This window comes from Nycticebus coucang, chromosome 17 (genome assembly GCF_027406575.1).
Source record: "Nycticebus coucang isolate mNycCou1 chromosome 17, mNycCou1.pri, whole genome shotgun sequence".
NCBI lineage: Eukaryota > Metazoa > Chordata > Mammalia > Primates > Lorisidae > Nycticebus > Nycticebus coucang.
The window spans coordinates 54910614-54929114 of NC_069796.1; the positions used below are offsets into that span (position 1 = coordinate 54910614).

Here is an 18501-nt window from a genome sequence, read left to right on the forward strand (position 1 = left end):
TTAATGGCTAAAGCTCAGGATACTTGTAGGTAGGAAAGTAATCTTTCAGCATCCAAACGTGGAATAAGCAAAACTCTAGAGACTACTACAGAAAAGCCGGAGAGGGATTAATTTGGTTTTGTTTAAATTAACTTAAAAAATTATCTGGGTGTTGTAGTGGGCACCTATAGTCCCAGTTACTTGGGGAGCTTGAGTTCAGGAGTTTGAGGTTGCTGAGAGATTGACACCACAACACTCTACCCAGGGTAAGAGAATGAGACTCTGTCTCAAAAATAATAATAATAATAATTTATTTATTTTAACTTAAAAGAAGAATGGCATTTCAAATGAAATAAGAAGTGGAGGATGAGGGGCAGCACCTGTGGCTCAAAGGAGTAGGGTGTTGGCCCCATATGCCAGAGGTGGTGGGTTCAAACCCAGCCCTGGCCAAAAACTGCAAAAAAAAAAAAAAAAGAAAGAAAGAAAGAAGTGGAGGATGAAAAGGAATCTGTTATGCATTCAAAACTGGGTTGCTTCTTTGACCCTTAGTCTCAACTCCATGTGTGAGGAAAGCTGGAGGTTGCATGGGTATATCATAAGAGAGATGAAAAAGTAGAAAAGTTAGGTGGCACCTGTGGCTCAAAGGAGTAGGGCGCCAGCCCCATATACTGAAGGTGGTGGGTTCAAACCCAGCCCTCGCCAAAAACTGCAAAAAAAAAAAAAAAAGCAGAAAAGTTGTTTCTAAGCAGATCATTTTTTAAACTGTTAAATCTATTAGAAAGTAATAGATGTGTTGAGGCAGTTCAATGAAGGGCATTGGCTAAATTGTGAATCACTCAGCTCTCTTCACATGATAGAAATACAAACAACTCACAGAAAAAGCATACTCATCCATAGCATTGAATTACAGGGCAGAAACTGTTCTGTACAAAATTTGGCTCCATTTCATCTTGTGAATTCTTCACCCCTATTTATGTCACCTGTGGTGAAATTATGTGGCTTTCAAAAGGACAAACAACTTTCCCTTTCTGTTGTAGCAAAACAAAAACCTCCACACTCAATAAATCTAAACTATACTAGCAAAAATAGAGCAATACCATCATTTACTAAAACCTTTAAATTTGTGAGTGCTTCTGTAAACAATTCAATCAATCAATGTTAGCAAAAATATGTGTTATGTACCTACAGTAAACTCAGGACTGGGTTATGTGAGTGGGAGACTCTCAAGGAGAGTAGTGTCCCTATGAAAACACACACACACACACAATTATTGTTTACTTAATTTAGTAAAAAAAAAAAAAAATGCCAATTAAATAATTGAACATTCAACAAATGCCTGCTCACTCTCTTTTCCCTGTTTTCGCAATGTCATAGCAATCTTTACATGCTGTTACAATTGCTTGTTCAATACCTGTCCAGTAGACTGTTACTTCTGAAATTTCGCTGTGTATTCAAATTACCTAGGGGTCTTATTAAAATTCAGTAGGTCAAAGATGGGACCTAAGATTTTACATTTCTAACAAGCTCCCAGGTGATGTCAATGCTGCTAATCCAGGGATGCACATTTTGAATAACAAAGTTCAAGACTAACTCTGCTCCAAGAGGATAAGTACTTCTCTGTCTTGCTCACCCCAGTAACTCCAGTACTTCCCACAGAGCCTTGAAGAATGTATGCTGAGCAAGTGAAGAAGTAAATGAATAAATGTCTAAACAAATGGTTCTTGTGATTTGCATGTGTCAGTATATTTTCATGTAGGTAGACATGAGAAAAGTTTAGCAGTATGTCCGCAAGCACAGAAATAAGAATAGTCACTGTCTGATGAAGTTAAGAAGGCAAGATAGGGAGAATATTAAATAAAATAGATAGGAAGGTGAAATTACATTATCAAGTGTTCTCAAAGCCAGAGAAAAGACTGAATAAAGAATATAGGAATACAGGAAATAAAGACTAACTCAGTAAGTTCTCCAATAGAAGAATGATGTGCTAAAAGTTTTCTTTTAAGATGCTTAATCTGGTAGCATTGGCCACTTGTAAATAAATCAGTAAGTGGCAGATTGTTGCTTTAGTCCAAAATGGAGGTCACAAGGTCCCAGACTACCTTTTAGGCAGGTAAGGGGAGGAACTAATGAATCCCACCTATATTTTAATGGCAGGATCCATTCTCTTCCTTAATGTCAGACTATTACTTCTCTAACTAAGCCAAGTCAGCAGAGCTCTGCAACATAGACTCAATGTCTGAGGGTTTAGATCTCACACTCGAGGTAACTAGCACATAGGGCTTTCAGTCAAGGTCAGACATACTCCCTCCTTCCAAGGCTCTCTCCCTAACGTCTGTTCTGCATACCTAAAATCTAGCCTTTATTCACCCTGATTCTTCTATCTTCTCCAACATGCAGGATAAAGCTCAAGCCTTCAAAGGCCCCTAAAATCTGGCCTCTACTTTTCAAGCTTCATATACTATTCTCTCTCTCTCCCCACCCCTCCCCTTTTCCCATCTCAATTTTTCTCCTGTATTCTATATTCTGGCCTCTCTCATCTTCTATTCCATTCCCCTTTGAATTTTCACTTCTCCGTCCTTTTACCTGGACTACCTCTCAGTCTAGTAGACTAAATCCCCATGACTCAGCTAAAGTATCATTTTCTCAGGGGAGTCTTTCCAGATCTCCTCAGCTCCACCTGCTAGAACAGCCTGCAGGTTCTACCTCAGCACTCCTAGGTATTTTTTTTCATGTATTTCTATCAATTCTTAGCATATTATCTGTGATTTTACAATTTATCTCTTTCCTGGACTACAAATGTAAGCTCCACAAGGGCAGAACCCAGTTTTTACTTTATTTTTATTGAGGTATAACTAACAAATAAAAGTTGTATATATTTAAGGTATATAGGGTGATGTTTTGATATATATATATATGTTGTTGAATGTTTACCCTATGCATAATCAAACTAATTAACATAACTATTACCATTTGTGTGTGAGAGTGGTGAGAACTCTGAAGATTTACTCTTTTAATAAATTTTCAAATATGCAATACATTCTTAACTATAGTCACTATGCTGTATATTAGGTGTCCAGAGCTTATTCGTCTTATAACTTTCAAGTTTATACACTTTGAAAACAATTTTTCATTTCCCCCACTCTTCAAACTCTGGTAACCACCCTTCTACTCTCTTTTGTGAGTTCAATGTTTTTAGATTTCATATCTAAGTGAGATCACATGGTACTATGTTTTTATCTTTTTGCATCTAGCTTATGTTTTCACTTAGCATAAAATCCTCCAGTATCATCTATGCTGTCACAAATGGTAGGATTTCCTGCTTTCTAAAACTGAATAATACTGTATTACAAATATCACATTATTTTATCCATTCATCTTTCCATGGACATATAGTTTATTTCTATATCTTGGCTCCTGTGAATAATGCTGCAATGAAAATGGGAAGGCAGACATCTCTTTGAGATGCTGAGTTTTTTTCCCCTTTGGATATATACCCAGAAGTGGGATTGTTGGATCATATGTTAGTTCTATTTTTAATTTTTTGAAGACCCTCTATATTGTTTTTTATAATGGCTGTACTAATATATAATCTCACCTACAGTGTATGAGTTCCCTTTTCTTCACATCCTCACTAACACTTGATAATAGCCATCCTAACAAATGTGAGGTGCTACCACATGCTAGTTTTGCATTGCTTTTCCCTGCTGAGTAGTGATTTGTAAGTATCTTTTCATTTATATGTTGGTCATTTGAATGTTTTCCTTGGAAAAATGTCCATTTTTTAACTGGGGTATTTGGGGCCTTCTTAATTTCAAATTGTATGGCTTTTTTTTATATTTTGAGCATTAGACTATTATTGGGTATATAGTTTGCAAATATTTCTTCCCATTCCATAAGTTTTCTTTTAATTTTGCTAATTATTTCTTTTGTTGTACAGAAACTTTTTAATTTGATGTAGATGCACTTATTTATTTTTGTTTTATTGCTTGTGATTTTTTTAGTCATATTCAAAAAATCATTGACAAGACCAATGTCAAGTTTTTTTTCCCTATGTTTTCTTCTAGAAGTTTATAGTTCTATGTCGTAGATTTAAGTCTTTAATCCATTTTGGGCCGGATTTTTTGGTGTATGGTATAAAAGAAGGATCCAATTTCATATTTTTCATGTGGTTACCCAGTTTTCTCAATGCTATTGAGGACACTGCCCTTTCTCCTTGTGTATTCTTGACACTTTGCTAATACTATAGTGATGGTATATAAATTATTTCTAGGTCTTATATGAAAGTTAAAACACAAAAGCATCAAAATAATTATACTTGCAATAATTTGCTATTGATTTATTGTGGATACATTTGAATCTATTTGTTAATGGGTACATAATTTATAGAGATAGAAATTAGACATCAAATACCTAAAATGGTATATGTTTGGGGGACAAAAGTATAGAGCTTGTATATTGAAGTTAGTTTGTTATCAGCTTTAAATAGACTGTAATGTCTCAAAAATATTTTATGTAATCCTCATAGTAACCACAAAGCAAAAAACAGTAGATACACAAAAGATAAAAGAATCAAAGCACACCACTACATAAAATCACCAAAAAAATTGCAAAGAAGAGAGGAAGAAAGGAACTACAAAGCAACTAGAAAGTAATTAACTTTCAATAGTAACTCTTTACCTATCAATAATTACTTCAAGTGTAATTTGATTAAATTCTTCAATCAAAAGAAATACAGTGGCTGAATGCATAAAAAGCAAGACTTAACTATATGCTGCCTAGAAGAGACTCACTTCAATTTTAAGTACATCCACAGAGGCTTAAAGTGAAGAAATAGAGAAAGATATTTCATACTAATGGAAATAAGTATGGAGTAGCTATATTTATATCAGACAAAATAGACTTTAAGTCAAAATCTGTAAGAAGAGACAAAAAAGATCAATATATAATAATTAAGGAGTTAATTAATCAAGATGATATAATAATTATAAATGTATATGCACTCAGTATCATAGCACCTAAATATATAAAGCAAAATTCAACAGATCCAAAGGGAAAAATAGAAATACCATAATAGTAGGGGATTTCAAAACCAACTTTCAACAACAGACAGATCATCTGGAGAGAAAATCAATTCAATAAGGAAACAATGGACTTGAACTACACTTCACACCGAATGCACCTAACAAACATATATAGAAAATTCCATTCAAAAGCAGCAAAATACACATTGTTCTCAAGCACACATAAACCATTCTCCAAGATATGATGCCTAAATGTTTCCCACCTCTGCCCCACTTTCTCTAATGTTCATATTAGCAATTAAGTAACTTATTATGTTATTATGTACTAAATGACCAGCACCCATGCTGGAATGTAAGCTTGAAATTCCTGCATATGTAATTTTCTATCTACCAGCAGATTTATGGCGGCCAGGTCAGTGTCCAGCTCATAGCAGATGAGCAAAAAGTGTTTTTTGAATGAAGGGTTATTCTTAAAAAAGGACTTCTCTGACTAAGAGCAGAGATTGACCTTGATGTTCCACCAGAGTAATTTTGGAACTAATTTGGAAAGTAAGTTTTTTGGAAAACTTCTAAGACATGGTAGTATCTAGCTTCATAGTTCTGTTTCCAGAGTCTCATCCATGTTGAGTATCATACAGGGTGGACATAATGTTCGTTTAAATTTAAACTTAAATTACACACAAACATTATGTCAATTCTGTATGTTTACCTGTAATGCATGCCAAGCTCAGTTTATAACTTAGGTCACTCTACCATATATTTCTAGGCCATATGCTATGCATAAGGGAAGATATAGTGATAAATAAGACATAGTGCAGTGTAATGTGCAGAGTCAAAGGAAGAGCAGGCAGTATGAGAACATAGAGTAGAGACTTCACCCAGATTAGGGTATGAGCCAGGGAAGGCTTCCTGGAGGAATTTTCATTTAAGCTAAGACTGAAAGGATGAGTAAGGATTAGCCAAGTGAAGAGACAGGAAAAGGTTATTTCAGGTAGGCAGAATCGAACATAACTTGTTAGCCATTATCAAGAACTTAGATTTTATTTTAGGTATGATGGGAAACATTGAAAAGTTTTCAGCAAAATAATTGTTGGATCTTATTTACATTTCTAAAGGATCTCTCTAACTCACTTCTCAATCAATCAAGGATGATTTTTCTCCCCAGGATACATTTGGTAATGTCTGCAGATATTTTTGGTTGTCATATCTGGGGAGAAAGATTAATAACACCTAGTGAATAGAGTCCAGGGATGTTGTTAAACACTCTATAATAAACAGGTCAACCTCCCACCCCAAAGAATTATCTGACCCCAAATGTCAACAGTTCTGAGTTTGAGAAAACCTGTAAGTGCTATGTGGAGAATAGACTATTACAGATTTAAAGAAGGATGACCAGTTAGGGGAATATTACATTAATCTAAGCAAAAAATGATGATCTTGGGTGAGGTGATTTTTGTGGAGATGGTGAGGAAAGGTATAATCCAGAGAAAATCAATAATATTGAAGATAAAATCAATAATATTTCTGATGGATTGGAAATGAAATGTGAAGGACGGAGAGCAGGTAATGTCTTAAGACTCAGTAATGAAAAGAATGATGATGCCCTTTACTAAACTAGGGAATATTTGTGGAATAACAAGTGTGTAGAATGGAAAGAAATCAAAAATTTGTTCGGTTTGGAATATGCTAAATTTTATATGTATATTAGACATCTAAAGCAAGAAGAAATATGAATCCGGCTCAGGAGTCTGGAGGTGAGGAAGAAGATCCATGTTAGACTTCAGCATTTTAGGGATGATCAACATACAATATTTAAAGCCATGGGGCTGAATGAGGTTACTTTGAGACGAGTCTAATGAAGATGAAAGGTCTAATACTTGGACCCTAGAGCATTTAGAGGTCATGAAAAGCCATCTGAAGAGACTGAGAAGGAGCAACCACCGAGGTAGTAGGAAAACCAGGAGATTCTGGACTTCTAGAAATCAGACAAAGGAAATGTATCAAAGAAGATATCATAAATACCTCCTGCCATTACCATACAAGGGGTTATTTGTATAAATCTTTCTATAATTAATGTGACTTCAAATTTCTATGCTATCTTATCAGAAATGCAAATGTATTTGCTGGTATGGTATTTCATGGCCTTCTGCTATCATTTTCATAAGAGAAGAGAGGAAGCAAACTGAAGCCTTTAATTAAAATTCACATAGAATGAAGTTGAGAAGGGAACCTGGGCATAGACAAGAGCCTTTTGCATATAGTCAATCTGTAATTAAACCTACTGAGATAGTAATTAATAGTTCCTATTTATCATGGAGATGGCCTTATGTATAATTACCGGGTGTTCAGAAGTGACTGAACCCAGAACTCATTTCAATGACGTCTCCTCAGATACAAAGACACTTTCATTCTTTTCTGATGCTTTAACTTTGAGAGAGAGTCAGATCCTGAATATTAACTTTGATGGTGTAAAGGCAAATTCCCTAGAATGAGAGCACCTTTTAGATCACTTAATGTTCAGACCTTTCACATTTCTGAATTAGGATTTCCCTGGAAAAACATAGTGGACCCTATAATTATACATCAATCAAATTCCATGTTTCCCTCCACCCGTCCTCAGTTATTTACATGAAATAGTCTATTATATTACAATAAGGTATATACCCAGCTTCTTGACCATGCTTCAAACTAAAATATATCCTTCAATGGGCCTTTGGCATGAGCTTGAGCAAGTGTTAGGAATCATTATTTCATTCTCTTTGACCTCACCCCTCATTCAATCAGTAAAATACTTCATTAGGGATGTTTCCCATCTGAGTACTAACAAGGCCTGACCCTGTTTACCTCATAAGATCAGGCAAGATTGGGCATGATAATAGACACTGGGAACTTGGAAGGGTATAAGAGTGGGAGGGTGGTGATGGATGACAAACTACTTAATGGGTACAATAGACATTTTTTTACACTACAAGCCTGGAATTCACCACTACACCATTTCTCCATGTAACTTGTACCCCTTAAATTCATACCAAAAGTAATAATAATAATATCAGAGATGTATTGAGTTGGGTTGGAAGCCTCTGAAGTTCAAGCCAAATTCAGTTGGGGTGAACGAGGAATGTGGTAACATAAAGGAAATGTCCAAGGTGTGATCTTATCATAGAAATAGCTACCAGAAATTTAGCAATTTCCTTCTTAATCTCGCCTATGACCCAGCTATCATTTAGCATGAGGTTATTTAATTTCCATGTTTTTATATGTGTGTGGAGATTCCTGTTGTTACTGAGTTCAACTTTTATTCCGTGGTGGTCCAAGAAAATACAAGGAATGATTTCTATTCTTTTAAATTTGCTGAGGTTAGACTTGTGACCTAATATGTGATCAATTTTGGAGAATGATCCATGGGCTGATGAGAAGAATGTGTATTCGGTTTTGTTAGGATAAAATGTTCTATAGATGTCTATTAGATGCAAATGTTGAATGGTTAAGTTTAATTCTAAAATTTCTTTGCTGAGCTTCTTTTTTGAGGATCTATCCAACACTGCCAGAGGAGTGTTAAAGTCTCCAACAATTATGGTGCTGGGGGAAATCAAATTGCTCATGTCAGTTAGAGTTTCTCTTATAAATCAAGGCGCATTCTGGTTGGGTGCATAGATGTTGATAATTGAAATCTCATCATGTTGAGTGTTGCCCTTAACAAATAAGAAGTGACCATCATTGTCTTTTCTTACTTTGATTGGTTTAAAGCCTATTGTATCTGTGAATAAAATTGCAACACCTGCTTTTTTCTGATTTCCATTTGCCTGAATTATAGATGACCATCCCTTCAGCCTGAGTCAATATTTATCTTTTAATGTAAGGTATAATTCTTGAATGAAACAGATGTCTGGCCTGAGTTTTTGTATCCAACCAGCCACCCTGTATCTCCTTAGAGGGCAATTTAAGCCATTCACATTAATTGAGAGTAATAATAAACCTGACAGAGTATTGGGTATCGAGTTTTTTGAAAGTCCAGTGGACATTTTTAATCCTTTTGCCACTATGGAAGTTAGAATTTGATCAAAAGTTTCTGAGTGATTTTACTTTGGTGGTGGAGGATTGTGTTGTTCATTATGGAGGATAGGTCTGAGAATTTCCTGGAGGGCTGGTTTAGTTATGGCAAATTTCTTCAACATGTACATGTCATTAAAGTATTTAATTTCTCCATCATAGATGAAACTCAGTTTAGCTGGATACAGAATCCTGGGTTGAAAGTTATTTTGTAATAACCAACACACTGAAATGGGCATAAATGTATTTATGATTTATGTACAAAAGACTTAATAAAAAAAATTAAAAAAAAAGAAAGAACTACCAGTACCTGCAAGCATTATCTCATTTAATCTTTTTAACAACCCCTTGAGTTAACAATTATAGCTATTCCATTTTTATAGATGAGAAAATCAAGGCCCCCCAAATTAGATAAACTGGCCAAGACCACAAAATTAATAAGTGGCAAAGCTGGGGGTCAAACCTTCAGTCAATCTGACAGTCAATTACTTTGCTATCCTGCCAAAGCAATAAAGTGGAAAGAACTCTCAGCTTAAGGTCAAGGATTTTCCATCTAAATCTGGCTCCAACCTTAATTTTGAGGGTGATTTGGGGAAAATTCATTTAAGCTCTCAGCCTCAGCCTGGTTTTCCTCACCTGTAAAATCATCAGGATGACCTTGACGATCCCAGAGGTATCTTGGTTCTCTGATTCTACCTTGTGATATCTGAACTTTAACTCCTCTCATTTACAAGCAATGTTTTAATTTTCAGAGTACAGTCATCTATTATTATATTTGACCTTCATAAAAACCACGAAACAGAAAAGCATGATCACCTCTCCTGTGTTTTACATGCAGATGAGGAAACAGACTTGAAATGTAGTGCCTTGTCCGTGGTTAACACAGCTCCCCAGTCAATTGCTCTAATATACTAGATGCCTCTCCTCCTCATCTCAGGCATTTTTCTCTCTCTTGGGGCCTATCCCATTTCTTATTCCCAGGAAGATTGCCACTGCTAACTTAAATGCTAACTGCTGAGAGTCTAAAGGAAGGGTGTACCTTAGCCTCCATCCTCACCAGGGTGCTAAGCAGGGACTACAGAACAGGACCAGGCCAGACCCGGTTCCCCAGGAGCAACAACTAAGGAACTAAGATTAAAAACCTATCCAGACAGGACATAGAGGAAATGTTCTTCAGGACTCTCCTATAGTTTAGGAAGTGTAAGGTTGTAGATATCATTGCCCAGGATGGTCTGGTAGCTGGTTCTCCAGCAATTCTGGGAAAGGTCCTACTGGACAATTTTTTCATATAGAGCTTCCCGTATCAGAAAACATCACCACCCTCTTCTGAGATGCCCAACCAGAAACCTGAGAGACAAGGACAGGGAGACAGGATACCCAAGGGGTTAAAAGGTGAACTCTTCATGCATTCTAGCTGTGTGTTCATGGAAACACACCTACCCTTGCCAAGCTTCAGTTTCCCCATTCATAAAATAGAGTTAAACCCAACTTCCCTCCTAGTATGAGATGAGGAATAAATATTAATAAAAATACAGAATTAATACAAATACAGAAAGCCTGGCATGAAAGAGTCATTCAAATATAGAGCCCTCAAAAATGTTAGTGAGCCTTCTCCCTCACCCCCTATATCTGATTGATCTTCAAACACAGATTCTACCTCCTGAACCAATTGTAAACTCGTTTTTCTCCACTTTGATGCCACCATGTGGTTCTAGCAACCCTCTCCGGTCAGGGCTCCTGCGATCTTGCCTGTTCTTCTCCATGGCAGCATCTTACTTCTACCTCATACCAGTCCATTCCCCATCCCACAAGGCAATGATTTCTCAGAACACATGTCTTGGCTCATGTCATCCTCTGCTTGCCATCCCTTACTACCTTTCTGCTGCAGGCTCCTTCAGTCCCCAGAGCCCCGTCATGCCCTCACTTCCCGCTACTTTATACCTTTCCACCAAGGCCCTGCTAGCTCTCCTCTGCCATCTATCCACTGGGAGGACCAATTAGCTCTTTTCTGCCCACTCCCAAAATCTTCAGTTCTTATTATTTCTTCTGCCTATAACAACCTTCTCCACCATCCATCCTTTCCACAGGGAAATCATTCTTCAGGTCTCAGCTTAGAACATCCTTCCTCTAGTAAAACTGGGAAGTATCATCAGCACAAGGCCTGGCACATAGAAGACCCCTGTTAAATATCTGCTAAATAAATGTCAATGACAGCATAAAAGCTGACTCAGTGATGACTTCTTAAATCCCTGCAGGTTGAGGACAGACTGGGCTCCCATCTGGCCTATACTTAATCTTTAAGGTTGTAGACAGGACCCAGAGCTGTGAGATATAAAATACTGTAGACTCTTCCCCGGCAGTCCCACTGGGTCATGAACACATGCGCAGAAAATTACAAGTGACCTGCTCAACCCGCGAAGGCCAGAGAGGTACCTGAGACACATTCTTCCCCTTTAATCCTCTTCCCCATGGGCTTTCCTTTCTCACCTAAATCCAGCCAGTGAGACACATGACATCTCTCATGGGAAGAAGTTTTATGACATCTCTGGAAAATTCTTTTCTAATCTGCCATGACTTTTAAAAGCTTGAGTTTTCTTGACTGCTAATTAAAACTGTCAGTTTAGTGTAAGTCATTGAAAAAAGTGGAATTTCTTGGAAGAAAAAAAAGAAACTGAAAAATTACTTTGGCAATTTTCAGAGTGATTTATGAGTTATATTGTTGATGATCTTATTAATCTCTTTTTAAAGTAAATGCTGATAGCTAATGTTCCTTATAATAATCTGGCACAGCACATGCAAATCCCTATTAATATACTAGTTTTGGGAACACATGGGGGGATATAAGCAGAGAACAAATGTTTGGCATCCAAAGTGAATTTTTTGTTTTCAATTTTGTGTTCAACCCAAGGAACATTTGTTGAGTGCCTAGTACATTAGGAATTGCAAAAGGTTTAATGTTGAAAATCCCACGCCTGCCCTCCAGCTGCTGTGGTGTAGTTGTGCAAGGGGAGAGGAGGACCACTATAATACCAAGTAGCATGTATACAACAGGTAGGGTGAGATGAGGGCACAGGTATGGAGTGCTGGAAGGAGAACAGGGCACAGTAGCAATTGTCATTTAAGGTCAGAGCCTGAGCCAAGTTTGTTCTCTGCCGCACCCTAAGCACAGTGGCAGACACATAACAGCATTATATGAAGAGCGTCAGCAAGGATGGAAGAAGAATGGGAGGATACTGGGACCTCGTTCCAACCCTGTCACTTAGAAAACATGTAACCAAGAACTATCTTCTGACTCAAGCTCTTCACATGTGAAACATTAACTGTGGTGAAAACTTCTCCCTGGGGGACTGTTGTGGGAGATGCTTGTGAGTGTCATGATTGTTGCCCACAAGATATATCCAGCTCTCTTCCTCTTGTGCACAAGGCAGGATTATTGCTGGTCTATTTCCAGACTGAAGCTAGGTGCAGCCATCTCATTTCATGTGGCCAGTGAACCATGAACACAAGTGAAGTGTGGCACTACTAGGAAGATGGCTTGAGAGCCAATATGCAACCGAGGATGTTCCAGAGGACAACTTCTCTTCCATTCTTAGCTCCAGAGGGAGGGTGGCAGAAGACCCCAGCCTGCCATGGACATGTGATATGAGCAAGAAATATACCTGAAAATGCAACGACTCTCAGCAAGGAAGTGAGGAAATCAGAATCCTTGTCCACTACTGGGAAGTGCAAGCACCATGGAAAACAGCATGGAAGCTCCTTACAAAATTCAAAGTAAAACTACTACATGATCCAGTAATCCCCTTCTGGGTACTTATCCAAAATAGTTGAAATCAAGATCTCAAATAGATATTAGCACCCCCACATTCATTACAGCACATAAATAGCCAAGGTATAGAAATGAGCTAAGTGTACATCATCAGATGAATGGATAAAGAAAATGTGGTAGACACATACGATGGAAGCATATTCAACCTTTAAAGACAAAAGGAAATTCTGCAATGGGCAACACCACGGATGAACCTTGAGAACATTAGGCTAAGTGAAATAAGCCAGTCACAGAACGAAAAACACTGCATGATTCCACTTATAGGAGGTATCTAAAATAGTTTATTCACAGACTCCAAGAATGGAATGGTGGATGTCAGGAGCTGAGAGGAGGGGAAAATGAGGAGTTACTAACCAATGGGAATAAAGTTTCAGTCAAGCAATATCCATAAGCTCTATAAATCTGCTGTATACTACTGTACCTAAAGGCAACAATATTGTACTTAAAAATATTTTCAAGATAATAAATCTCATATTAAAAAAAATAAATCTCATATTAAGTGTTCTTACCACATGAATTTAAAAAAAAAAAAAAGGAAATATACTTGGTGTTTTAAGCCAAGATTTGGGGATATTGGGAGTTGTCAGTTTTCACAGGATAACGTATCACAGCATATAGAATTTAAGAGAGAAACCTTTCATATAACCTAGGGTTTAAATAAATGTAATAGCTAGCAGATGTATAAAAAGTGTTGCTTTGGAATAGACTGTATCTGGTTGAGGGCATTGTGAGAAAGCCTCTTGGAGAAGATGGCATCAGAGATGGATTTTGAAGTTGGGAAGGATATTAACATGGGGAAGCAATATAAAAAGGTAAGAATATGCAGGAATGAAGGCACTCAGATTAAAAGGGAAGAAGAGAGCAGTGGATGACTAATAAAAACAGTGATGAGAAGAAATAGCATGGATTAACTTGCTCTGTGCCAGGGTCTGCCCTGTGTGATTTGCGTGGACTTATTCTTCACATTTCTGTATTCATTTTTTATTGCTGCTGTAACAAAATATAAACAGCTTAAATTTTAAAGCACGTAAACACACACACAGACACACATATTATCTTATCTTACATAGATCAAAAGTCAAATAAGTGTCTCACCAGGCTAAAGTAAAAACATCAGCAGGATGAGGTTCCTTTCCAGGACCTCTAGGGGAGATTCAACTTCCTTCCTCATTCAGTCTGTTGGCAAAATTCAGTTTCTATGTTTGTAGAACTAGGGTCCTTGTTTCCTTGATGGCTGTCGGATAAGGACTCTTTCCATCTTCTATAGAACACCCTAAGTCCTTGACCTGTAGCCCTATTTTTCTATCTTCAACACCAGCAATGTAAAATCAAATCCCTCTCTTGCTTTCAATCTTTCCTATTTCTTCACCTGTTTCACCTCTTTGACCAACTCTTCTGCTTTCCTTTTCCACTTTTGAAGGCCAATGTGACTCCACTGAGTTCCCTAGAATAATCTCCCTATTTTGATGTCCCCAAACTTAACTCTAAGAGGTCTCTTTTGCCATGTCACATAACATACAGGTCCTAGAAATTAGAGCATATATGTCTTTGGGGGACAAATTCTCTGCTTACCATATTCCACTTTGTGGGTGAAGAAATTGAAGCTGAGTATGATTAGGTAACTTGTGCAAGATAACCATCTAGTTCTTAGCAGAATGGCTTTTTATCCCAAGCAGCCTAATAGCAGAACCTTTACTCGTAACTACCACTTTGTCCAGAAAAATGTAAAAGGGAAAAGTGGAAGATGAGACTAAAACAATGGATTATAATTTTATCGCAAACATCCTCAAATGGCAGACACATAAGGTGGTTTAAGGGAACACTGTATGCCAATTTGCAGTCACCCATATTAGTTTTCTATTGCTGTGTAACAAATAGCCACAAACTTTATAACTTAACACCCATATTCAGCGGTTAGGAGTCCATGATATTATGACTTGATTCCCTGCTCAGGGTCTCACAAGACTGAATCCAAGATGTCAGCCAAGTGAGTTCTCATCTAGAGCTTGGGGTCTTCATCCCAACTCACGCCTGTCATTAGCAGAGTTTGGTTTTTTGTAATTGTGAGGATGAAATCCCCCTTTTCTTGGTGACTGTCTGTGAACACCACACTCAGCTTCTCTATGTCCCTCTCAGATCCTTGCCTGTGGTCCCTCTGTGAAATCCTTCTTGCTTCAGATCTCTCTGACTTCCTCTTCTGCCTTCAGCTAGAAAAACTCTCTTGAAAATGACTCCTATAATTAGATTAAGCCAACCCAGATAATATTCCTGTATTAAGTTCAACTGATTGATAAACTACATTTGCAAAAACAAAACCCCTTTTGAGGTGGAACATAACATAAGCATAAGAGTAAGAGCAGGGGGCAGAGGTCAGGGGGTCCTCTAAGAATTCTGCCCAGCGCACTTTCCATGAATAATGGGACAGATAACCCCTTGGTTGTCAAACACACAAAGTACACAGAGGATAAGGTACAGTGGCAAAGCTGGAAATTAGGGTATAGGTCTTGGTAATGAACACAGTGTCATGACCATTCTAGGAAGGGCTGTTTTTCCTGTTCAAGAACTAAAGAAAACAATCCTTTCTCATCTCCAGAGGGTGAAGATAAAGTTGAAGTTTCCTTACAGCCTCTTCAGATTACAAGCAAGCCCAAGGCCAGGTGCATGTCCAATTACATCCCTATTAGAAGGACATGCTTGGTGAGGATTTTTCAGGAAAAGGGGAAGAGAGCCAAAATTAATATTCCACATCTATAAAAAATTCAAGCAAATTTAGAACAATTTACCAAGAATGGGGACCTGTCTGAATTTGTGGGAACATCAGTTTTTCACAATATTTTTAAAGAAACTTAGTTTTATTATTTTACTTTATACAATAATTTGCCCCATGACATTTTGCAAAGACTCTGAAGGAACATGGTTTTATGACTATCCATAAGAATTATGGATATATGTAGATACTGTTTTCTGAAAAATGGATGCTTCTCAAGTTTTTGAAATCAGTTTATCGACCCATAGAATAAACAACCCCTGTGCTATTATGTTTTTGCTATTAGTTTAAGAAATGTTTTCACTATAAATAACTCAGAAGAAGACATTACAAATTGCCTACTGATGGAGATTCATAGTCACTCAACAAATATTAAGACTGTAGCATTATTAGGTTCTAGACAATTAGAAAGAAATCTAAAATCTCTTAATGATTTAATCATTTAGCCTCATGTTGGAAGTGATAAAGAAGAGAGCAATGTGTGGTATTAACAGAAAAAGTAGAAGAGCTCAGAGAAATGAAAGTGATCACAGAAAGCAGCAGCGAAGCAGGTTTCTTGGAGGAGGTGGCAATGGGGCTGGACTTTGGAACATTGAGTCCAGAGTGCATGCCCTAGCTTCAGATGCTGTCCTTCATCAGGTCCTTCCCTCCACTCCCCAGACTCATCCTGTGCTGCCAGCCACCTGGAACCCATGAAGCCTTTCCCAGCCTTGGAACCTTTGCCCTTCCTGTTTCCTGTATCTCGAATGTGTTCCTTCAGACCTACATTATTCTCAAACTTCAGTTCTCAGCTTAATATCACCCCTTTAGAGAGACTTTAGCTCATTGCCCTATCTATATTGTTCTCTTCCTTCCCTTTTCCTAACTCTGTGCCACCCACCAAATACATGACTTAAAAAATAACGATCTTTAATGGTTGCCATGAGGAAGTGTCGCTATTTTCTCCATTTTACAGATGAGAGAGGAAATTCAAATAGCCTAGGTCACTTTCCCACGGTCACCCAGCCTGCAAGAAAAGAAGCTTGTATTTGAACCCAGGATGATTCCTACAGTCTATAATTTTAACCTGCTATGCTCTGGGTTTTCTACATATTATAAAAATTATAAGCATTCACTTAGAGAATCAGAAAATAGAAGCAAGAAAGTGAGAAAAAAATTAAGCCCATAATGCAGGCACTTACATTACCCCCATAGAATACATACTTTCAGAAACTTATCTCTGTTAAGGGTGAGGGCTTGGTTTATTTTTAAGAGATAGAGTCTCCCTCTGTCACCCAGGCTAGACTGCAGTGGTGCCATCATAGCTCAGTGCAACTTCAAACTCCTGGTTTAAGGATCCTCTTGCCTCAGCATCCTCAGTAGCTGGAACTACAGGCACCCACCACCATGCTTTATAATAGTTGAGTTTTTATATTTATTTATTTATGTTTGAGACAGTCTCACTGTGTCACCCTCAGCAGAGTGCCATAACTCACAGCAACCTCAAACTCTTGGGCTCAAGTGATTCTCTTGCTTCAGCCTCCCAAATAGCTGAAACTACAGGTGCCCACCACAATGCCTGGCTATTTTTAGAGATGCAGTCTCACTTTTGCTCATGCTGGTCTCGAACCCATGAGCTCAGGCAATCCACCTGCCTCAGCCTTTTAAGTGCTAGGATTATAGGCATGAGCCACTGTGCCTGGCCCAACAGTTGAGTTTTTAAATGGGATCAGATAGTGTACTCTCTTTTATATCCTGCTTTTTTCACTGACCATCATCTGGTAAACTTGTTTACACATCCTCTTTTATTTCTGACTAGTAGTAGCTCCTTCTACCAGCTATCTACTCTAGTCCACCTAAGCACATTCTAGCTCATCCTCACAACAGCCCTTTTAGGTTGCTCAAGTTCTTATCCCCATTTCATAGGGAGAAGAAACTGAGGGTCAGAGCTGTGAAATGACTTACCCAAAATCACAGTTAGTAACTGACATGGGCAGGAGTAGGAAGTGTCTACAGATCCAGAACTCCCACTTAATAATTCTTTTCACTGCCTCAAAAAGAGCTGAGTGTCCCTTTGAAGAAATAATGGGGGTGGGGTGCTTCCTAAGGTGAGGAGAGGAAGAGAGACTGTTCCCTGCCTCTGAGGGCTGTTCTGCTCACTCAGCTGGAGATATGTGGGAGGGAGTGGCTCAGTGTGCAGGGAACTAAGTAGGGTGAAAAAAAAAATACCTGGCAAATGGAGACTTTTCAATGAATTATTTTTCAGGAGAATAGTTCCTTTTAACAGGCGACTTGGGCGGGTGCTAACCAAATGTTAATTATGCAGAAGTACATGTTGTTATTGTATTTCCCATTTGCTTATAGAGTGAGGTCCATTTTTTCAAATCCTACAACATTCTTCATTTAAGTATGTTCCCAACCCAAAAGACTTCAAATGCCAGACATGGTAGTCCACAGATGACAACCCAGGCCAACATCTGGACAGCCACCCAGGCCCTTGGAGCCCATCTCACCTCTGAAAATAAGCTGGTGGCTCAGCAGATAGTAAGAGCTCTGGGGGGTGGGGATGCTCTGGATGTAGAGGAACCATATGTTTTGGTATTATGGGCCGTCCGGCAGGCAGCTATAAAAAGAAAGTGGCTTCTTCTAAGAACTTAAACCCAAAAATACACATGGAGGAAGTTGCATTTTTAACACCAGAGTGATGCTATATGTTCCTTGGTGTCTAGGAACTGTGGCAAGTGGTGCTTGGGAACCTAGAAGGTAAACTCTGGTGAGGGTGGTGGCACTGGCCAGAGCTGGACCCACTTGGAGCACAGTTGAAATCACACTATTGGAATCAGGCAGATCTGGGTTCACGTTTAAGTTCCATGACTTTT

General features: G+C 38.1%; 1 protein-coding gene across 3 annotated transcripts in view; it reads left to right on the forward strand.

The window, feature by feature from the left end:
• Positions 1 to 18501, forward strand: part of GRIA1 (glutamate ionotropic receptor AMPA type subunit 1) — a 368086-nt gene that overhangs the window by 259617 nt on the left and 89968 nt on the right. The gene's annotated exons all lie outside the window — the stretch shown is intronic.